The sequence below is a fragment of the Pleurodeles waltl genome, chromosome 12 (genome assembly GCF_031143425.1).
Source record: "Pleurodeles waltl isolate 20211129_DDA chromosome 12, aPleWal1.hap1.20221129, whole genome shotgun sequence".
NCBI classification, from domain to species: Eukaryota; Metazoa; Chordata; class Amphibia; order Caudata; family Salamandridae; genus Pleurodeles; species Pleurodeles waltl.
In genome coordinates, this window is record NC_090451.1 from 425,134,948 (window position 1) to 425,159,209 (window position 24,262).

Sequence of the window (24,262 nt, forward strand, 5' to 3'; positions counted from 1 at the left end):
TTAGAAGTGCACCAGGTCCCCATTCAGTTCCATCATGTCTGCCAGGGTCCCAGTAGGGGGTTTGGCAGTCCATTGTGTGAGGGTAGGCCACTGACGTTTCAAATGTAAGTGTCAGGCCCTCAAGCCTCCTAGCCCAGGAAGACCCATTCAGTATGCAGATGTGTGCAGGTGTGACTGAGCATCTTGTGTTTGGGGTTGTCTGAGTGAAATGCACAAGAGAGCTGTCAAGTAACCTAGCCAGACGCGGATTGTAAGGCACAGAAGGATTTAAGTGCAGAGAAATGCTCACTTTCTAAAAGTGCCATTTCTAAAATAGTAATATTAAATCCAACTTCACCAGTCAGCAGGATTTTGTATTACCATTCTGGCCATACTAAATATGACCATGTTACTCCTTTCAGATCAGAATCCACCACTCAAATAGAATATGAGGGTAGCCCTAATGTTAGCCTATGAAAGGAGCAGGCCTCACAGCAGTTTAAAAACAAACTTAGGAGTTTTACACTACCATGACATATAAACTGCACAGGTACATGTCCTGCCTTTTATCTACACAGCATCCTGCCCTATGGGTTCCCTAGGGCCTACCTTAGGGGTGACCTATATGTAGAAAAAGGGGAGTTTAAGGCTTGGCAAGTACTTTTAAATGCCAAGTCCAAGTGACAGTGAAACTGCACACACCGGCTTTGCAATGGCAGGCCTGAGGCATGGTTAAGAGGCTACTTATGTGGGTGGCACAATCAGTGCTGTAGGCCCACTAGTAGCATTTAGGGGCATATTTATACTCTGTTTGCACCAAATTTGCGTCAATTCAGCGCACACCTCACACCATATTTATACTTTGACGCCCGACCCCGCGAACGTCAAAATTCGTCCATGTGCAACGCAAATTCAGCGCAAACCTAACACCATATTTATACTTTGACACCCGACCCCCAAAACGTCAAAATTCCTCCATGTGCATCATTTTCTGGATGCGGGTAACCGCTTTCCCTTAATGACATGCACAGTGGGTGTTCCCGTCCAACAAATGACTTTAAGGCCTCTGCGTCTTATTTACACTGCTGTGTCATTTTGACGCACATGAGGGGGCGTGCCTTAAAAAATGGTGCCCAGCCGGTGTGTGCTGATTTTTAACGCCTGGGTGAGGGCAGGCGTTGAGGGACCTGTGGGCTCATTTCAATTGTCTCTGACCATGGAAGCAGTCCACAGGTGCCCTCCCCCGCACCCAGGGACACCCCCTGCCACCCCCACCCACCCCTGGAGGACACCCCTGGATGGGAAGACCCATCCCAGGTAAGAACAGGTAAATTAAGGTAATTATTTTGTTTTTAAAGTGGCATAGGGGTGCCTCACTTGGGCCCCCCTACATGCCACTGTGCCCAATGGCCATGCCCAGGGGATAGAAGTCCCCTGGGCATGGTCATTGGGCATGGGGCATGACTCCTGTCTTTGCTAAGACAGGAATCATTTCAATGGGTGGTTGTGCAACAAAAAATGGTGCAAGACCGGTTAGAGCCATGATTTTTTACTCTAACTAACTTGCACCATTTTTTGATGCACAACCCCCATTTTTCCCTACGCCGGCGCTGCCTGGTTAGAGTCATTTTTTTTACTCTGACCAGCCCGAAGTGCTGGCTAACGTCAATCCATAAATAAGGCGCCTGCCTGGTGCGTTGGAATGGCGTTAGCGGGCGGTTAATCTTTTGACGCACTCCAGGGCCGAGGCTGGTTTGCAACAAAAGTATAAATATGGGCCACAGTGTCTAAAAAGTGGAGGGAGGCAAGCAAAACGTTAGGGGTGACCACCCTAAGGCTGTCAGGACTAACAGACTCCATTACAAAAAAGGTGGCAAGGTATTGGCAGGTAGAAACGTGATACAGTACCTCCTATTACGGTATGTCAGCAGTGAATGGTGGTGTGTGTAAAGCAGCCACATACATTCCATAATCACATCCTTCAAAAAGAAGTGTAGCAAGGCTCATTTAAGTCTAAATAAGACCACCCCTCTAGTTGGTTGGCAAAACATACCAAACGTGCAATACAGAACTAGATTAGGAAGAATACATATCAGAGTGGCACAGGCTCAATTAACTGACGTCTACCATTGCATGGGGCGTTTCCTTGGGAACCATTGTTCCTACCCAAGGAGGGTGTTGAAGAGGTCTTCCAGTGGATCTATTATTTTTAATGAGAATTAGGAGTTAGTTTATCCTTCTGGTTTGTAGGCCTATGCTCCCGTCACCCAGTGACTTTTAACCTACTTAGCTTGCTCTGTTTTAGCGCAGTTATTTATTTATTTTTTCCAAAATGGCTGCTACGTTTAAATTTAGGAAGATGTTTTAGGTTCAAGTTATCAGTGCCACTCTGTAAAGGCGTCACTATCAGCGTCAAAGATAAATGACTGTCTAGCCTCCATGTGGACCACACAACCCACTCTGCCCAGCCCAGTTCATTACTCAGCGTGTGCCACTGGATGCAAGGTTCACATTACACAGTAACTTAAAATAAGACATGTTTTAAATCTACCAGAATGTAGATGGAGAATTTCTTTTAGAATTTCTCTTAACTCTGTATTACGCAAATGGTCATAATAAAACATGAAAGTCCAGACATGTTTTTTATTACTTCACGAAGCCACTGCCATTTAAAAGAGTTAGTAGTGTAAATGGTGGAGAACAGACTGCTACAAACATTCAAATATTAAATCTTGATATTTGACTACCACCTCAATAACATGCATTTTGCGCTATTAGCATTTGCATATAATAGCTGGTATTGATCTTGAGTTACCTAATGGAAACGAATCAGTTTGGTGCCTATCACTAGCCACAACAATTCGCCACCCACATGCATATAAGCACATATACAGACACACAAAACGACACAAACAATAGAGTAATACACATAAGGACAGCCTTTTCAGGGTAAATCTTCACTTCTATTACTTACAAAAAACTCTCTCATTTATTACCATGCCACTTTGAAGCTTTTTTCCTGATTCTTCCAATGTATTTCTGCGTTGAAATGGTTTTTGGATATTGAGCTTCCCATTTTCTAGTATTCTGCATTTCAAGTTGGCATGGACCTGCACATACATTGAGCTTTGCATACAGGAACCATCATATTATGTCACCATAATCACGAATTACAATATGAAATTCCAGGGTTTGAAAACCAACCATTTGTTTAGAAATGTAAACGTATTTATTCATTGACTGTTTCTCATAAAGTGTACAAAACTCAGAATAAACTATGCTTTCCTATATACAGAACAATTCACTGGTATAATAAATTAAACATAGTATGAAATGCAAAAAGGTTACACTGAGACATATAATATTTGAAGGTTTAATTCATTTTTCTAGAGTATAAGACACAAAGCTATTAAATTTTTAAAGCAGTGATCTCCTAAAGTCTCTACTTTATGAGGGCTTTCTTCATAAAGATAAATGGTTTCCTTGCCAAATCAAATGCAGATTTGAAACAAATTAAGTTAATGTTCAACAGTACAAGGTAGAATGGATGGGGAAACTGTTTTATTTTGCATTGTAATAACCATATACACCTAAATCAATAGCTGTGGAAAAACAGCAATAATATCACGCAAGTGCAGGAAATGAAATATAGTGGATTGAGGGGGAGCAGAGCAGCGGAATGAAAGGATTTGTATTGGAATAATGACATTTCATTAAAAAGGCAAGCAGCCCTATTGAATAGGAAACCGTAAAAGTGAATTCTATTTCTTATAATAATACTTGAGATGAGTTAAAGCAACCCTGCAATTGTGATAAAGCATCATGCTGTATTCCATTTGCTGTGCTTTAATTTCATGTTAAAAGAAGCCAGTCCAGTTATTCACACCTTTCAGGAAGTTAAGGTATTTCTTACAAATGACATGGAAATAGATTTAAAGAAACAGGAATGGCAAAAGACATCCTCTATTGAACAAACGCCTTCGTTTTAAAGATAGTTTTACCCATATTCACTATTTTTTTTTATATATTTGTATGAGATTGTTTTAGGTGTAGCATTTTATTGGGGTCTTGCTGTAAGGTTAAATATACGGTTTTATTTGCGTCTTTCTCTAGTCGTGGTTTTCAGTGACATTTGAATATACAGGTCCGACTCAAATGAAATTTTCTATGAGTAACTGTGGGTTTGGCTTAAATTGTCAAGAAGAAGACAGATTCACTGTGGTTTTCATGAGTAAGCATGTATTACTCCTGGTGACTACACCTGGAGACTATTTAGTGAAAATGGGTTGTGAATGGGACTTGGAAATTAAGGCGTAACACATGAAAAACACGAGAATGACATATCTACTTATTAAAAAAGTTCTATGAATTAGGCCAATAGAGGCGAAGGAGAAAATTTTAAAGAAACAGCCCAGATAACACATTTAAAAAAACATAAGGGTTTCTTAGAAAATCTCAAAATAGACGTGTATGAAACTTGCAGACCTTACTTAGCTGACCTGATGTTGGCTGCTACCCTTACCGTGTGGGTGGTTGGGCCCTTACTTTTGAAAGTGAAGTAAAGGGCCTTGAGTATAATACAAAATGAAATGCTGCCCCTGGGGAGCAGAAAGGCTACCCCATAGGGCCATTGTCGGTTGGGTTACAGCCCTATGTCTGGACAGACATGCACCGCCCCTTCTAGACTGTTGAGCACCTTGCAGGTGTTGGGGCATGTACCACTCCACCCCATTATTTGAAATGTATAACCCCTGGTATCTACTGTACTTTCCGTCCCTGTTGGTGGGCAGTGGGGAGTAAAGTTCCTGATTCTGTTTTTTTTTTTTTCTGGTGCTATAGTACCACAGTACTACCATTAAATTACACAGGGCTGTGCTGAGCACCGCAGTAGTACATCATTCCTGTGGCACTGGCTGTCCCTCTACCCTGCCCTCGCCATGCACTGCTTATTGTCTCACATTACATCACTTACGACATGTTGTATGACATCATTGATAACATCAATGCGACAACTAAAATGACACGATTGATGAGAACACTGTAAATAGAGGAAGTGTGATTTATGGTTACTTCAGTTAACAATATTTAGTTAATTTCAGTGTTTTTTGAGTGTAAAATGTAATATTTTACCTGACCTTCTCACCCTAACCATACTGTCTTTTTTACCTTTGTTTTTGTTCAGTGACTATATATGTATAGTACACATATATATATATATATATATATATATATATATATATACAGTATATATGTCACTGAAAAAAACAGAGGTTACAGGGACGTTATAGTTAGGTGTTCTGAATTTACTCATACAAAACCATAGAAATGCAGCACTTATAGTTAGTGTTATTTGATGTACCTGTAACTCGCAACTTAAGGGAAACTATAGCTCTCCCCCTCTATGATTGTGTACGAGTAAATTCAGAACCGAACTATAAAGTCTCTGTAACCTTTGATTTTTTCAGTGAATTTCTATGTTTTTTTTGTGTACAGTTTTTTAAATTACTTTACGTTATTTCAACCCCACTGTGCACAGACTTTGGCCACTCACAGCAGGGGTTGGTTGCAAGGCTTGGCATTAAGCCAGGCCTTGCAGCCAAGACCTTATAACCACCTAACCCCAAGATGCTCATGGCCTTGGGCCGTGTGCAGCAGAAGTAGGGCATGTTTCTGTCAGTTGGTGTGTGAGTGGGTGCACAAGTGTCTGGGTGAGTGTTCAAGGCTATTCTAAAATATGCAAAGAAAAATTGAAAAAAACATTCACAGACTCATTCATACACTAATTAATTTCCTCATACGTGCATGCAGAGACTCGTGCGTTTACTCACACACCCACTCAGACACTCATGTACCAACTCAGACCCACTCATAGCCTCACACACCCACTTTCCGACAACTTCAACACTCACGCACCAACTCACAGATCCACTGAGAGAGACAGGCCCTATGGCCAACCTGTGATGAGCATGGCCAAAGGCCATGAGTGGCACAGGTTTGGGTGGTTATAAGTTCTTGGGTCCAAGGCGTGGCTTCAGGGCAGGCCTTGCAACCCACCCCCTTTGCCTGTGCACAGTGGGGGCTGGAATAACATATAGTAATTAAAATGACTTTATGTTAAAAAACCATAGAAATTCACTGGAAAAAACCCAAAGATTACAAGGACGTTATAGTTAGGTTCTGCATTTACTCATACAAAACCATAGAAATTCAGCAGTTATAGGTCTTTCAAGTAACTGTAACATGCGCAGCAGGGGTTGGCCCCAAAGGACGGCTCCTGCTTTGTCCCAGGGTGCCAGACCCCCGGACTTAGCTGTTGTAAATTTTTTGACTTTTCATCCTTGGCGTGGTCTCCCTTAACTTTTTGGCTCTGTTTCCCAGGTTGTTGATGTATGCTGGACTCTGTTTCTGCTGTTTTTGTTACTCTGAATCTAAAGATGTTAAGCTGTAAAGGGATGTAAAGATGCAGAATCTTATGGCCTACTTAAGGCTACCCTGATTGAGGGCTTTGGATTCTCACCTGAGGAGTACAGGATTAGGTTCAGAGGGGCTCACTAATTCTGAAGCCAGACCCAGGTTGATTTTGTTGACTTCTCAGTCAAAACACTAGATGGTTCGATAACTGGCAGTGGTGTAAGTGATTATGATGGGCTGTGTAATTTATTTATGAAAGAACATCTGTTAAGTAATTGCTTCAATGACAAACTGCATCAACATCTGGTAGACCTAGGTCCAATTTCTCCCCAAGAATTGGGAAAAAAGGCAGACCACTGGGTCAAGACTAGGGTGACCAAGACTTTCACAGGGGGTGACCAAAAGAAAGGGGTCACAAAATCTCCCCACGGGAAGGGTGGTAAGACATCCAAGTAAAAAAAAGTAAAGAGTCTTCTACAGGGCCCCAAAAACCTGCTCGGGAGGGTGGGCCTGAGCCTCTTCACAGTCCACAAATGGGTATGAGGGTAAAAACCTTGATCCCAAGAAGGCCTGGTGTCAAAATTGTAGACAGCATGGACACCAAACTGGAGACAAGGCCTGTCCAAAGAAAAGTCCAACAACAAATACTGCTCCAGTTAGTACTGGAATAGCCATTCTCCAGGTGGGATCAAGAGTGTGCCCAGAGAAAATCAGGGTTCATACTGAAGCTACATTAGTCTCTGAGGGTGGGGTGGATTTAGCCACACTTGCTGCCTGGCAGCCTAACATGCAAAAAATACAAACAGCATCTCATAGAACTAGAGTAGAAGCCCTGAGGGATACAGGTGCCAGTTGCACTATGGTGACAGACAAACTGGTTTCCGCAGGACAGTACCTGGCTAGACAGACATATCCAGTCTCTAATGCTAACAATCAAACTAAAGTCCATCCCATGGCAATGGTAACTTTAGAATGAGGAGGGGTCACTGGCTTGAAACAGGTGGTAGACTCCTCTGCAATTCCAGTAGAATGTCTGCTAGGGGATGATCTGGAGTCCTCAGCATGGGCTGAGGTAGAGCTCAAGACCCATGCAGCCATGCTGGGTATCCCTGAACTGGTGTGTGTCAAGACAAGGGCACAGAGCAGGGCTCTGGGTGAAAAAGAAGTGTCAGAGTCTGGAATAATGGCCCAACCTTCCAAAAGAAAAGGAAAGAAGACTGGGGAACCAGCTTCTACACAGCAAAAGAAACATAACCTCTCTTCCCAGGAAGATGTTCCATCCCCTGAGGGAACTGAGTCCATGGAGCTGGAGCACTTGGGCACAGGTGGACCCTCAAGGGAACAGCTGTGTAAGGGACAAAACAGTTGACCCTCACTTAAAGGCCTAAGACAGCAAGCTGCTGAGCAAGAAAAAAGAACTGACAGTGGAACCCACAGGGTCTATTGGGAAGATGGGCTCCTTTACACTGAGGCAAGAGATCCAAAACCTGGTGCCACTAGGAGAGTGGTAGTACCTCAGGGGTTTAGGGAGTTCATTCTGACCTTAGCCCATGACATTCCCCTTGCTGGGCATTTGTGACAAACCAAGACTTGGGAGAGATTATTCAACCATTTCTAGTGGCCCAATATGTCCCAGAAGGTTAAGGAGTTTTGCACCTCCTCTTTCACCTGTCAAGCCAGTGGTAAGACAGGTGACCATCCAAAGGCCCACCTCATTCTACTTCCAGTGGTGGGGGTTCCCTTTGAGAGAGTGGGAGTGGACATAGTGGGTCCACTTGAACCTCCCACAGCATCAGGGAACCAATATATCTTGGTAGTAGTGGATCATGCTACCAGGTAACCTGAGGCGATTCCCCTTAGGTCCACTACTGCTCCTGCAGTAGCTAAAGCACTCATAGGTATTTTTACCAGAGTGGGATTTCCTAAGGAGGTGGTTTCGGACAGAGGTATCATGTCAGCTTATCTAAAACACATGTGGAATGAGTGTGGGGTGACTTACAAATTCACCACACCATACCATCCACAAACCAATGGTCTTGTAGAAAGGTTTAACAAGACATTGTAGGGCATGATCATGGGGCTCCCTGAAAAACGCAAAAGGAGATGGGATGTCCTCTTGACATGCCTGCTTTTCGCCTACAGAGAAGTGCCACAGAAGGGAGTAGAGTTTTCCCCCTTTGAGCTTCTGTTTGGCCATCCTGTAAGGGGACAACTGGCACTTATAAAAGAAGGCTGGGAGAGACCTCTCCATGAGCCTAAGCAAGATGTGGTGGACTATGTACTAGGCCTCCGCTCTAGGATGGCAGAGTACATGGAAAAGGCAAGCAAAAACCTTGAGGCCAGCCAACAACTCCAGAAGTTGTGGTATGACCAAAAGGCTGATATGGTTGAGTTTCAGCCAAGGCAGAAAGTCTGGGTTCTGGAGCCTGTGGCTCCCACAGCACTTCAGGACAAATGGAGTGGCCCTTACCCAGTGCTTGAAAAGAAGAGTCAGGTCACCTACCTGGTGGACCTGGGCACGAGCAGGACCCCCCAAAGGGGTGATCCATGTTAACCGCCTTAAACTCTATCATGACAGGGCAGATGTAAACATGTTAATGGTTACAGATGAGGACCAGGAAGCAGAGAGTGAACCCCTCCCTGATCTCCTCTACACTGACCCTAAAGATGGCTCAGTAGATGGAGTTGTCTATTAAGACACCCTCTCTAGCAAACAGCAAGCTGACTGCAGGAAGGTCCTCCAAAAGTTTGCTGAGCTCTTTTCCTTCACCCCTGGTCAGACACACCTGTGCACCCATGATGTGGATACAGGAGACAGTATGCCTGTCAAGAATAAAATATTCAGACAGTCTGACCAAGTCAAAGAAAGCATCAAAGTGGAATTCCACAAGATGCAGGAGTTGGGATTGATGGAGCACTCTGACAGTCCCCGGGCTAGCCCAGTGGTCTTGGTCCCCAAACCCCACACCAAAGATGGAAAGAAAGAGATGAGGTTTTGTGTGGACTACAGAGGGCTCAACTCTGTCACCAAGACAGATGCTCACCCCATCCCAAGGGCAGATGAGTTAATTGACAAATTAGGTGCAGCCACATTTTTAAGTACCTTTGACCTGACAGCAGGGTACTGGCAAATCAAAATGGCACCTGGAGCAAAAGAAAAGACAGCATTCTCTACACCTGATGGGCATTATCAGTTTACTGTTATGCCCTTTGGCTTAAAGAATGCCCCGCCACCTTCCAAAGGTTTATGAATCAAGTCCTTGCTGGCTTGGAGTCCTTTAGTGCAGCATATCTAGATGATGTTGCTGTCTTTAGCTTCACCTGGCAGGATCAGCTGGTCCACCTGAGGAAGGTTTTGCAGGCCCTGCAAGCAGCAGGCCTCTCTATCAATGCATCTAAATTTCAGATAGGGCAGGGTACAGTGGTTTACTTGGGACACCTTGAAGGTGGAGGCCAAGTTCAGCCACTCCAACCCAAGATCCAGACTATTCTGGACTGGGAAGCTCCAAAAACCCACTTGACTGGGTGCTGAGAGGTTTGTGAAGGGATATGGATCCATAGTGACACACCTTACAGGGCTGACCTCTAAGAAAATACCCCAAAAAAGTTAACTGTACCTTGGACTGTCAAGAGGCCTTTGACATCCTGAAGCAAGCTGTGTGTACAACACCAGTTTTGAAAGCTCCAGATTATTCAAATCATTTCATTGTGTAGACTGATGCCTCTGAGCATGGGATAGGAGCAGTCCTGTCCCAAACAAATGGTGATGGCCTTGACCAGCCTGTTGCTATTATTAGCTGGAGGTTACTCTCCAGGAAGCAGCGTTGGAGTGCCATTGAGAGGGGGGGCCTTTGCTGTGGTTTGGTCCCTGAAGAAGTTGAGACCATACCTTTTTGGTACTCACTTCACACTTCAAACTCACCACAGACCTCTCAGATGGCTGATGCAAATGAAAGGAGAAAACACTAAACTGTTGAGGTGGTCCATATCCCTATAGGGAATGGACTTTGTAGTGGAACACAGACCTGGGAACACAGACCTGCGTCTGCCAATGGCAGTGCTGATGGCCTTTACAGGTTCTTCCACTTAGAAAATGAAGACTCTCTTGGGAATGGTTAGTCTCATCCTCTTTCGTTTTGGGGGCTTGTGTAGGGAAATGCCTCCCTTGCCATGGTTACCCATTAACTTTTTGCCTTTTGTTGATGCCAGTTATGATCGAAAGTGTGCCTAGATCCTGCTAACCAGGCCCAGCACCAGTGTTCTTTCCCTAAACTGTACCTTTGTTCCCACAATTGGTACACCCCTGGCACACAGATAAGTCCCTTGTTAATGGTACCCCTGGTACCAGGGGCCCGATGGCCAGGGAAGGTTTCTTAGGGCTGCAGCATGTATTATGCCACCCTGGGGACCCCTCACTCAGCACATACACACTGCCTCACAGCTTGTGTGTGCTGGTGGGGAGAAAATTACTAAGTCAACATGGCACTCCCCTCAGGGTGCCATGCTCACATCCCACTGCTTGTGTCATAGCAGGCCTCTAGCAGGCCTTACAGCACTAAGGCAGGGTGCACTATACCACCGGTGAGGGCATAGTTGCATGAGCACTATGCCCCTACAGTGTCTAAGCCACACCTTAGACATTGTAAGTGCAGGATAGCCATAAAGAGTATATGGTTTGGGAGTTTGTCAAACACAAACTCCACAGTTCCATAATGGCTACGCTGAAATCTGGGAAGTTTGGTATCAAACTTCTCAGCACAATAAATCCACACTGATGCCAGTATAGGATTTATTGAAAAATACACACAGAGGCCATCTTAGAGATGCCCCCTGAATAACAGTCCGACTCCTAATGGCAGGCTGACCAGTTTCTGCAAGCCTGCCACAACCATACGAGTTTCTGGCCACATGGGGTGAGTGCCTTTGTCACTCTGTAGCCAGGAACAAAGCCTTCACTAGGTGGATGTGCTTCTCACCTCCCCCTGCAGGAACTGTAACACCTGGCAGTGAGCCACAAAGGCTCCTGCCTGTTGTTACAGCACCCCAGGACATCCAAGCTAGTGGAGATGCCCGCCCCTCTGGACACAGCCCCCATTTTTGGTGGCAGGTCCATAGGAGATAATGAGAAAAACAAGGAGGAGTCACCTACCAGTCAGGACAGTGCCTAAGATGCCCTGAGCTAAGGTGACCCCTGCCTTTAGAAATCCTCCATGTTGGTTTTGGAGGATTCCCCCAATAGGAATAGGGATGTGCCCCCCTCCCCTCTGGGAGGAGGCTCAAGGAGGGTGTAGCCACCCTCAAGGTCAGTAGCCATTGGATACTGCCCCCCTGACCTAAACACACCCCTAAACTTTGTATTTAGGGACAACCCTGAACCCAGGAAATCAGATTTCTGCAACCTACAACAACAAGAAGGACTGCTGACCTGAAAGCCCCGCAGAGATGATGGAGACGACAACTGACTTGGCCCCAGCCCTACCAGCCTGTCTCCAGATTCAAAGAATCTGCACAGCAACGCATCCAGCAGGACCAGCGACCTCTGAGGACTCGGAGGACTGCCCTGCACCCAAAGGACCAAGGGCCAGATGTATCATGAAGGCCTTTTGCGATTCGGAAATAGCAATTTTTAAGAAATCGCTATTTCCGACTCGCAAAATGCCATGTATCACATTTGCGAATTGGTAAAAGCAATTTCGTAAAAATCGCAAATGCTATTACCGAATCGCAAATTGCGATACCGGCCCCATTCGCACCATATCTGCGAATTATTTGCATTTCAAAAATTGCGATTTCTTAACCAGAAATTGCAATTTTGGAAATGCAAAACCCCAGGGTGCTGGGCCCCTAAGGCCCCCTCTGCTGCACCCCAAAATTATTTTTTGGGACATGTGAGGTGCACACATGCCAAAATGCATTTTTAAATTTTGCACATGCTTTCCACCAGGTTCAACCTGGTGGTAAATAGCGATTCCAAAATGCCCAAATCGCATTTAGGAATGGCTTCATACATGTGCTAAAAATTCGCAAATAAGGAATCCTTATTTGCGATTTCTTATTTAGAGAGTCGCAATTTGCGACTCTCTAAACAGGGTCGCAATTTTAAGGAATCACTATTCTAGCGATTCCTTAAAATGGCGTTCAGAACGTCTTTCATACATTCTGAACTGGCTTTTTGCATTCGCAAACGGGCATTTGCACCGTTTTCGAATGCAAAAAACCTTTATTCATCTGGCCCCAAGAACCTCCCGAGAACAGTGGCACTGTTCAGAAACAGCAACAAACTTGCAACTTTGAAACAACTTTAAAGAGACTCTCACTTCCCGCCAGAAGCGTGAGTCTTCACACTCTGTACTCGAAACCCCCGGCTCGAGTCCAGGACAACCAACACCACAGAGAGGGTCCACAGGCGACTTCAACGACGTGGACACCCTGAGTCGACCTCCCACGGCGAGGCCCGCATAGAGGATCCATAGGCTCCCCCTGACCACGACTGCCTAGTGAGAAAGGAACCCGATGCCTGGACCAAGCACTGCACCCGCAGCCCCCAGGACCGAGAGGATCTACCGACCAGTGCAGGAGTGACCAGTAGGTGGCCCTCATCCTAGCCCAGTTGGTGGCTGGCCCGAGAAGCACCCTGTCCCCTGCCTGCATCACCAGAGGGACCCCAGGGTCCCTACATTGCTTTCTATAGCAAACCTGATGCTGACTTTGCACACTGCACCCGGTTGCCCTTGTGCGGCTGAGGGTGTGTTTTGTGTGCCTGTCTGTGTCCCCCCCAGTGCTCTGCAAAACCCCCCTGGTCTGCTCCCCAAGGATGCAGGTACTTACCTGCTAGCAGACTGAAACCGGAGCACCCCGGTTCTTCATAGGCGCCTTTGTGTTTTGGGCCCTCCTTTGACCTCTGCACCTGACCGGCCCTGTGTTGCTGGTGCTGTGGCTTTGGGGTTGCCTTGAACCCCGCCACGGTGGGCTGTCTATGCCCAGGAGACTGACTGGGCTGCCTATGCCCAGTAGACTGACTCTGTAAGTGTTTTACTTACCCGAAAAACTAACCAATACTTACCTCCTCCTGGAACTGTTGATTTTTGCTCTGTGTCCACTTTTAAAATAGCTTATTGCCATTTTAACCAAAACTGTGTGTACTACTCTTATAATCAAAGTTCTATACTTACCTGTGTGAAGTACCTTGCATTTGATGTACTTATCTCAAATTTGAATCTTGTGGTTCTAAAATAAATGAAGAAATTAGATTTTTCTATATAAAACATATTGGCCTGGAGTTAAGTCTTTGAGTGTGTGTTCCTCATTTACTGCCTGTGTGTGTACAACAAATGCTTAACACTACCGTTTGATAAGCCTACTGTTCAACCACACTACGAAAAAATAGAGCATTAGTATTATCTAATTTTGTCAATATCAACCGCTAAGGGGAACCCTTGGACTCTGTGTATTTCTCACTTTGAGATATATATATATATATAGAGCAAACTTCCTACACTACGTGAAGCAGTGTACTGCTTTTAAAGGGACGGGACAGCCATGTAACATTACAAATTACAAATTGACAATCACACTCCCCTTTCACTTCAGCAGTGCAGAGCTGCTCAACTAGCAGTCTTTCTGTTCTATGCAGCAGCAAAGTCTACAGCCAATGGCAGTCAATTAAGTGCTGAACATAACCCAAAAACTTTCATACCAGAGAATAACCTCAGAACGTAGTGTGCCTCACAAATGTATGAGCATGCAGAATGACAGCATCTTGCTGGAACTAATGTAGGTGCAGCTACCATCAGAGATAATGAGTGAAAGTTCTCATGGACTAAGGCCTATTGTCATGCGAACATGTAAAAGCTGTCGCTTGTAACAAATGCATACACACACATATGTGGCTTTCCACAAAACAACGCACATTTAAACATTTTGCTGGCTGCACTGTCACATAGAGCACATCATGCTGCAGTAGATAAAGGACACATATCTCATGCACTGCACAGCAATACAATGAGGAACAAAGGCATGTAAAAGTAAAATATGAGCAGATGTCATTGTACAATCAGTAAATAGGCAGAGCAGTATGACATTGGATAGGTAATATACAAACATCTGAACACAATAAGAATACTGAGATGTCAAGAGTGGGATAACACTCAGACCAAAAGGAATACAAAACTGTATGTGCATACACACAAACTTATTGGACATGATCAGATGAAGAGATGTTGATTTGAACTTTGCTTTACATGGCAAGAGTTGGGTACCTCTGACCTGAGTTTACAGGTGCATAGTAGAGTGGGTCAAACATCTTTTATCCAGCTAACGGTGAAATATAAGTTGTGTGCACCCCATTACATATGCCTGTTTCAGGGAATGTATTATCCTTGGACCAGGAAGCATGCACGAAGGCTGGCCCTCAGAGTAGATGTACAGCTGCTAACATTGACAGGAGTAAGCCAGAGATCCTGTGTGTATGCCAGCATTATGTTAATTGAACATCACAAGTTACCTTGACTATCCGACCATGGTTTACTGCAGAGATGGCTAATGACTCACTCATCTACTGCAAAGGTCTGTTGCTGTGTGTCACATTCATCCCAGACCTATATCATGTTTTCCTGAAAGATGTGTGCATAACCTCATGTGCCAAATATGTGTGCCTGTGCAACACATACACAACAGAAAGACAGCAATATATAACTGTGTGCACATGCAGAGATTGCGTGTGCTGCTACAGTGTGTTCAGCTACACGCCCTGTGTGACAGTTTGTTAGACTTTTCATCCTTGGCGTTGTCTCCCTTAACTTTTTACCTCTGTTCCCCAGGTTGTTGATGTGTGCTGGACTCTGATTTTACTGTTTATGTTACTCTGGGCACTTTACCACTGTTATCCAGTGCTAAAGTGCAAGTGCTCCTTTACAAAATGTGTAGTTAATTGACTTATCCATGATTGGCATATTTGATTTACTAGTAAGTCCTTAGTAAAGTGCACTGGAGGTGCCAGGGCCTGTAAATCAAATGCTACTAGTGGGTCTGCAGCACTGGTTGTGCCACCCACATAAGTAGCTCTGTGATCATGTCACAGACCTGCATTGCAGTGTCTGTGTGTGCAGTTTTAACTGTAAATTCGACTTGGCAAGTGCACCCACTTGCCAGGCCTAACCCTTCCCTTTCCTTACATGTCATACAGCCCCGAGGTAGGCCCTAGGTAGCGCCAAGGGCAGGGTGCAGTGTATGGTTAAGGTAGGACATATAGTAATGTGTTTTATATGTCCTGACAGTGAAATATTGCTAAATTCGTTTTTCACTGTTGCAAGGCCTGTCCCTCTCATAGGTTAACATGGGGCCTACCTTTAAATCTGATTAAAGTGTAGATTCCCTTTGGGAGCAGATGGACATGTGGAGTTTGGGGTCTCTGAGCTCACAATTTAAAAATACATCTTTTAGTAAAGTTGATTTTAAGATTGTGTGTTTGAAAATGCCACTTTTAGAAAGTGGGCATTTTCTTGATTAGACCATTTCTGTGACTCTGCCTGTTTGTGGATTCTCTGTATGGGTCAGTTTGACAGTTGGGATGGTTGCACCTCACACTAGACAGTGACACTATAAGATCTGGGGTGTAGCCTGCATATCCTGATGAGCCATCTGTGCTAGGAGGAAGGGGATGAGTGGTCACTTACACCTGAAAGGGCTGTGCCTGTTCTCACACAATGCAGTCTCCAACCCCCTGGTGAGTGTCTGGGGCCTGGCCTGGGCAACGCAGGATTTCACATTCACAAGAGACTTTACTTTGAAGTAGGCCTACTTCACGGGAGAAATTGGGTTTAAGAAGGGTACCCAAAACCACAGACTTTAGAACACTTCTAGAAACAAGAGGAACCTCTGCCTGGAGAAGAGCTGAAGAGATGAGGAAGAAGAGCTGCCCTGCCTGTGACTGTGCTTTGTGGAGCTATCCTGCAGTTGCTGCTTCTGCCAGAGAGCAAAGACTGGACTTTGTGTGCTTTCCTTCTTGAGAAGAAATCTCCAAGGGCTTGATTTAGAGCTTGCCTCCTGTTGTTTGAAGTCTCAGGGACAGCAAAGACTTCTCTCTACCAGCACCTGGAGTCTCTGGAGAGACTCATGCTCTGACAAGTTGTGCCCTAACCAGTCCCTGGGCCCTTGGAAGGAAAGCTGGTGGAAATTCAAGGAAATCGACTTGGGACAACTTCGGACTGACGCTGCTGCTGAATCTGGTGACACCGCCTGCACCCAACTCTGTGATCTTCGCTGGAACGTGACGACCTTTGCAGGCCTGACATCGCTGCAGCCCCTCCGAAGTCCGCGATTCCGTGGAAGTCGCCGCACCACGTCGTGACCGATGCCGATCGAAGTGCGCGGATTCAATGTTTCGTGTAGATCCCCGACTTCGCGCAACGGCTCGTTTTAATTTCTTCACCAAGGTACTGTACTTAGGGGTCTACGTGACTCCGTGTCCGTCGCCGCTGGTGTCGGATTGTTGGGAACGACTCAATATTTTTGAGTTTAATCTTTAAAAATTCAAAACTTGACTTGTGTATGTTGGATTTTTGTGGTTTTGGTCTCGTTTTGTTTAGATAAATATTTCCTATTTTGCTAAACCTGTGTTGTGTCATTTTGTAGTGTTTTCATTAAGTTACTGTGTGTGTTGGTACAAATACCTTACACCTAGCACTCTGAAGTTAAGCCTACTGCTCTGCCAAGCTACCAAGGGGGTAAGCAGAGGTTAGCTGAGGGGGATTCTCTTTTCCTCCTAACTAGAGTGAGGGTCCTTGCCTGAACAGGGGTAACCTGACTGTCAACCAAAGACCCCATTTCTAACACAGTCCAAAGTGAGAGTAGTATTGAAGAGTGTATGATGACTGATTCCGTGTCCTGCACTTTATTACTGGCATGCACTCACCTGGTCCCAACCATTGAGATGATCCTGGAGTCCATGCTGTACCTCCTATCACACTCAGCTCCGCCCAGCATTAAGGAACAAAGGTTCCTTAGACCCGTATGGTCCCTGGGGGGAAGGTGGTGCTCTGGGCTTCAAATGGACTAGATGCTTGCAATCAGCTCAGCATAATGCCATATGTGTGTATATGTGGGTGTGCACTTCATAAATAGTCTGTGCTCTATTCACAAAGGTAAACTTAATCCAGAGGGCAGGGCTAACAATAGTGCTCCTAAATACCCTTTGTGAATGCTGAAAGTCATAAAAATAGACTTTTGGTCTAGGTTTAGACTAAAAGTATGAGTTTACCTTTGTGAAACGGGCCTCCGTGATTTCATAGCATAATGAATAAATGTGTTAACATGTAAAAATGCAATATTCACAAAGCTATGCCCTCTTTCATGTTTTATAGGTGGCTGTTACTTGAATGAGGATTTACTATAAATAAACAAGAGGCATCTGGCGAAACAAAAAATGGTTTCGTTTAATTAAACATTATGGCTGGGTGAATAATTCCAGCACTGTGTTCTGAGGACTGTCACTCATAGAACATCAAAATAACCCATGCTTTACACATCTCTCTGGAAGCAAAAAACAGTATTCCTCTGGTAAAATATGTGAATTATTGACAAGGAGTTGCAGATACGATTTCCAGATAGGGAACGCAGGTGGGCCTCGACCTGGCATGGACACTATGTGGGCCAGCAAGTACTGGTCCAGATGTCCGGCCTGAGGGGCCCATGGTCACTGTGTGTGCTGTGTCCTGATTGACTCAGTGTACCTAGCTACATGTGGCATCTAACTTTACTGTGTTTTCAGAAAGCATGGTCCCCTTGGCCATTTGTGCTTTATTGGGGCCAATCTCCAGGGATCATTGTAGTGTTGCTGCCCGTGCCATGGGATGTGATCTAAGCTTGTGTGCTTGGTTGTTGGCTAAGTGTTACCCCACCTGTGACCTGCCATTCATTAACCTTCAGGTCTAGGCCACAGAGCATGTCTGAAAACATACCTAAGTGCTGAGGTTGACAGAGAGTTCATGACAGGGGAATCCAAAAGGGGTGACGTGACTTTGTTCATGTATGAAAATGTATCATGTATCATTGTGTATCATTCATGTTTAAAAAGGGAGGGGGGCTGGCAGTGATATTTAGGAATAAACTACATTGGGGGTGATTCTAACCCTGGCGGTCGGTGTTAAAGCGGCGGCCAACCCGCCAACAGACTGGCGGTAAAAAATATGGAATTCTGACCCTGGCGGGAACCGCCAACACAGACAGCCACTTTAACACTCCTGGCCTCCACGGCGGTACAAACAAACAGCGCGGCGGTCACCGCCAACAGCCAGGCGGCAGACAATGTACCGCCCACACTATCACAACTCACCAATCCACCACCTTTTCCGGGGCGGGAGCACCGCCGATAAAAACACGGCGGAAACAGACTACGAACGGGAAAACGCTCACCACTACGCACTCCAGGAGGAAGGAGGACAGCATGGAACCCGAATTAAACACCCTACCTGCTCTCGTCTACCTTCTCATCTACCACGAGTACGAAGTCCGGCGCAGACGACAACGGTGAGTACTGCACCTACGACACACGGGAGGGGGGAGGACGAAAGGTTACGGGCACACACATATGCGACCCCCCCCCCCAACTATGTACACACCAATGCAGAGCAACAAGTCACAGTGACACCACCCAAACACCCCTGAAAAATGCTAGGACATAATCAAATTTGGAATAAATATTTATGTACCAAAAAGCTCCTCAAAATTATCGTACAACCATGAAAGATATTCACAAGAAAACAAATGACATACACATCAGTGTATAACTGAAGTAACAAGTCCTGCACATCCTACGAATTCATCATGTCCGTGGGCCAAAGTTTTGAGAAACAAGGGCAAAGCCCACACAGGAGACCTGAGTCCTTTGGAGAGAACACTGCAGGGGCATCAGATGTAAAAACTACAGGCACCTCAGGGGGAAGGGAAGGGGGGGCACCACAGCCACATGAGTCCACGACGCCAGCTCCACGAGGAGCCACCATGCCCACTGTACCATCCTGGGGAGTGCAAAGCCACAGTCTCTCAATGTCTCTACAGTGGGTGGGCTGCCCACTGTACCATCCTGGGGAGTGCAAAGCCACAGTCTCTCAATGTCTCTACAGTGGGTGGGCTGCCCACTGTACCATCCTGGGGAGTGCAAAGCCACAGTCTCTCAATGTCTCTACAGTGGGTGGGCTGCCCACTGTACCATCCTGGGGAGTGGAAAGCCACAGTCCATCAGGTGGATGACAGTCTCCACTGGTCAAGGAGGAGGCATGGTGGGCACAGTGAACCATAAACAGTGATTGAGACGGCGGTGCCCAGCGGAGCGGTGCTTGACAGGAAGGGCCCAGCGGAGCGGTGCTTGAGACGGCGGGGCCCAGCGGAGCGGTGCTTGAGATGAAGGGCCCAGCGGAGCGGTGCTTGAGACGGCGGGGCCCAGCGGAGCGGTGCTTGAGAAGAAGGGCCCAGCGGAGCGGTGCTTGAGAAGAAGGGCCCAGCGGAGCGGTGCTTGAGACGGCGGGGCCCAGCGGAGCGGTGCTTGAGAAGAAGGGCCCAGCGGAGCGGTGCTTGAGAAGAAGGGCCCAGCGGAGCGGTGCTTGAGATGAAGGGCCCAGCGGAGCGGTGCTTGACAGGAAGGGCCCAGCGGAGCGGTGCCTGAGATGAAGGGCCCAACGGAGCGGTGCTTGACAGGAAGGGCCCAGCGGAGCGGTGCTTGAGACGGCGGGGCCCAGCGGAGCGGTGCTTGAGATGAAGGGCCCAGCGGAGCGGTGCTTGACAGGAAGGGCCCAGCGGAGCGGTGCTTGACAGGAAGGGCCCAGCGGAGCGGTGCTTGAGACGGCGGGGCCCAGCGGAGCGGTGCTTGAGAAGAAGGGCCCAGCGGAGCGGTGCTTGAGAAGAAGGGCCCAGCGGAGCGGTGCTTGAGATGAAGGGCCCAGCGGAGCGGTGCTTGAGATGACGGGCCCAGCGGAGCGGTGCCTGAGATGAAGGGCCCAACGGAGCGGTGCTTGACAGGAAGGGCCCAGCGGAGCGGTGCTTGAGACGGCGGGGCCCAGCGGAGCGGTGCTTGAGATGAAGGGCCCAGCGGAACGGTGCTTGACAGGAAGGGCCCAGCGGAGCGGTGCTTGAGACGGCGGGGCCCAGCGGAGCGGTGCTTGAGAAGAAGGGCCCAGCGGAGCGGTGCTTGAGAAGAAGGGCCCAGCGGAGCGGTGCTTGAGATGAAGGGCCCAGCGGAGCGGTGCTTGAGATGAAGGGCCCAGCGGAGCGGTGCCTGAGATGAAGGGCCCAACGGAGCGGTACTTGACAGGAAGGGCCCAGCGGAGCGGTGCTTGAGATGGCGGGGCCCAGCGGAGCGGTGCTTGAGAAGAAGGGCCCAGCGGAGCTGTGCTTGAGAAGAAGGGCCCAGCGGAGCGGTGCTTGAGATGAAGGGCCCAGCGGAGCGGTGCTTGAGATGAAGGGCCCAGCGGAGCGGTGCCTGAGATGAAGGGCCCAACGGAGCGGTGCTTGACAGGAAGGGCCCAGCGGAGCGGTGCTTGAGACGGCGGGGCCCAGCGGAGCGGTGCTTGAGATGAAGGGCCCAGCGGAGCGGTGCTTGACAGGAAGGGCCCAGCGGAGCGGTGCTTGACAGGAAGGGCCCAGCGGAGCGGTGCTTGAGACGGCGGGGCCCAGCGGAGCAGTGCTTGAGACGGCGGGGCCCTCTTCAGCGGTGCCTATCCTCACGGCGGGCCCTGTTCAGCGGTGCTCTTCTGCACCGCGGGCCCTGTTCAGCGGTGCTCTTCTCCACGGCGGGCCCTGTTCGGCAGTGCTCTTCTCCACGGCGGGACCTGTACAGCGGTGCTCTTCTCCACCGCGGGCCCTGTTCAGCGGTGCTCTTCTCCACGGCGGGCCCTGTTCAGCGGTGCTCTTCTGCACCGCGGGCCCTGTTCAGCGGTGCTCTTCTCCACGGCGGGCCCTGTTCAGTGGTGCTCTTCTCCATGGCGGGCCCTGTACAGCGGTGCTCTTCTGCACCGCGGGCCCTGTTCAGCGGTGCTCTTCTCCACGGCGGGCCCTGTTCAGCGGTGCTCTTCTGCACCGCGGGCCCTGTTCAGCGGTGCTCCTCTCCACGGCGGGCCCTGTTCAGCGGTGCTCTTCTCCACGGCGGGCCCTGTTCAGCGGTGCCTATCTTCACGGCGGGGCCCTGTTCAGCGGTGCTCTTCTCCACGGCGGGCCCTGTTCAGCGGTGCTCCTCTCCACGGCGGGCCCTGTTCAGCGGTGCTCTTCTCCACGGCGGGCCCTGTTCAGCGGTGCCTATCTTCACGGCGGGGCCCTGTTCAGCGGTGCTCTTCTCCACGGCGGGCCCTGTTCAGCGGTGCTCTTCTGCACCGCGGGCCCTGTTCAGCGGTGCTCTTCTCCACGGCGGGCCCTGTTCAGCGGTGCTCTTCTCCACGGCGGGCCCTGTTCAGCGGTGCGCTTCTGCACCGCGGGCCCTGTTCAGCGGTGCTCATCCAGCAGGTCAAGGGAGCCAGACCTGGCCTGGACTCCCTGCTCAGTCGCCCTCGGACCGTGATGTTTCTGGACCCTTCGGGGACGGACTCCTGGCCTCCTTAGTGTCCTCCTTCCCAGCTGGGATGTGACATGTGGGGTCCACCTTCTCCGCGCTCCTGCTGCCCTTCCGCTCCTTTGATGGGGCTCTCGGGCCCTTGCCTCCCCTCGATGGTGTGGGTGGTGAAGTGGCCGCACATTGCTCCTTGGGGGCAGCCCTGTCGGTCCTCGCACGGCGGCCCTTGTTTTTGCGGGTCCTCTTGCCGGGGGGGGGGCTGGACGTGTCCTTGCTGCTGATCGATGTGTCACTGCTGGCAAAGGGTGGGCTCCAGAACCCATGCACAACAGTGACACCCGAAGCTGGGCTGGTGATGGCTGCGGTGCTCTTGGGACTCTTTGCAGATGGAGGGGGGAGCTCATCGGAGGGAAAGAGGTCAAGATTAGCCAGGAAAAGTTTTTTAGGGCCAAGGTAAAGGGTAGGAGAAGTGGAGATGGAAGTGGAGGAAGAGGAGGTGGTTGTAGGAGAGTCAGGTGTGCTGTCATTGGGTGAAGGTGCTGGTGCTGTAGGCTGTCGTGAGGTGGATGTCTGTTGGGTGGGTGGCTGCCTGCGTTTGTGTGTCTTGGAAGAGGGGGTGACAGACACAGTGGGAGAGGACACAGGGGACGTGTAAATGGCAGTGGGGGTGGTGACTGCACGTGTGCGGACTGTACTGGAGGGTGAGGTGGTGATGGAAGCACTGGCTGATGTTGGGGTGCATGCAGGTGTGAGTGTAGACGTCACAGGGAGGGAGGAGGGAGACGAGGAGGAGGGGGACACAGAGGTGGTTGTGACTGTTGGAATGTCTGCATCTGGGTGTTGCTTGGGTGAGTGTTTGTGGGATCTGTGGTGCTTGTGTTTGGATGAGCTGCTCTTGGGTGTTGAGGTGTATGCAGGCTGGTCTGATGGTGTGGATGGGATAGGCTGAGGAACAGGAGACAGAGAAAGGCTGGAGGCAGTAAGAAGAGGGAGGCTGGAAACAGGGACAATGGCTGCCGTCAGTGCTGAGGCCAGAGCAGTGAACGCTCGTTGATGGGCAGCCTGACCCGAATGAATGCCCTCCAGGTACGCATTGCTCTGTTGCACCTCCCTTTGCACCCCCTGGATGGCATTCAAAAGGGTCGTCTGCCCAACAATGAGCGTCCTCACCAGGTCAATGAGCTCCGCACTGAGGGCAGCAGGGGCAACAGGGGCAGGGGCTGAGGTGCCTGGGGCGAAGGAGACGCGCGCCTTCCTGGGCGACCGGGCACGGAGCGTAGGCTGAGGGGCTGCTGGGAGGGCGGTGCTGGTGCGCTGGGTAGCGGCTGTACCTGTAGAGGCGGGGGGCCCGGATGTTGCCGCCACCGCTAGGGAGCTCCCATCCGAGGACGTGTCGCTGTCGCTGCTCTCACCAGCGGTCCCCGTCGTGGTGCTCACCTCGCCCTCCGGATCACTGGTGCCCTCGGTGTCTGTTCCTGGGCCCACCGGGGCCTTGTGTCCTGCAGCTCCCTCGTGCTCCGATGCCAAATCTCCTCCGCCTGATGATGCTAATGCACACATGCACAAGAAGATGAAGAGAAAGGGTGGGGGGAGAAAAAAGAAGACCAGGTTGAGTGCATGCAATGTCAACACCGTTGGCGGAGAGGACAGACACAGGAGCCTAATGCACTAAGCCGCGCATTCGGGGTACACTACTCAGTACTACTGACTAGGACAACAGGCCAAGAGACGTCAAACGCGCACATGGGAGATGCTGGACCTTCAATGGCTGTACTTGTCACCCTACAGAGGTGGGGGCCGGGGGCACAGGGCCATGCCTAAGGGAGAGGACTACACTACAGAAAGCGCCCTGGCCTAATGTCACCCACAGCCCTCCTCCCCCACCCAGACGCCTCCACTGCGCAGAAAGATAGGAGAATGTGCTGATACTCACCCCCTTGTGTCTGCTGTGATGTCTTAAGGCGCCCATCCAATTCAGGGTAGGCCACCGCCAGGATCCGGGACATCAGGGGGGTCATGGTGCGACTGGCACCCCTCCTAGGTTGGGAGGCCATCCCCAGCAGTGTTTCTGCGGTCTTCCTTGTTCCGCGGCGGATGTCCTCCCACCTCTTGCGGCAGTGGGTGCCCCGTCTGTTGTGGACCCCCAAGTTCCGGACTTCCTTGGCGGTGGCACGCCAAATCTCGATCTTCTGATGGGCGCTGACCTATTTGACATGTACAGGGTGGAAAGGAGGAAATCATCAATGACCTGCATGTTAGATGTGATTGGCCCCCCCACCAACTTTGCCATATGGCACATGCTCTCATCTGTCGGGCGTTGCACTCCTCATTCGCCCC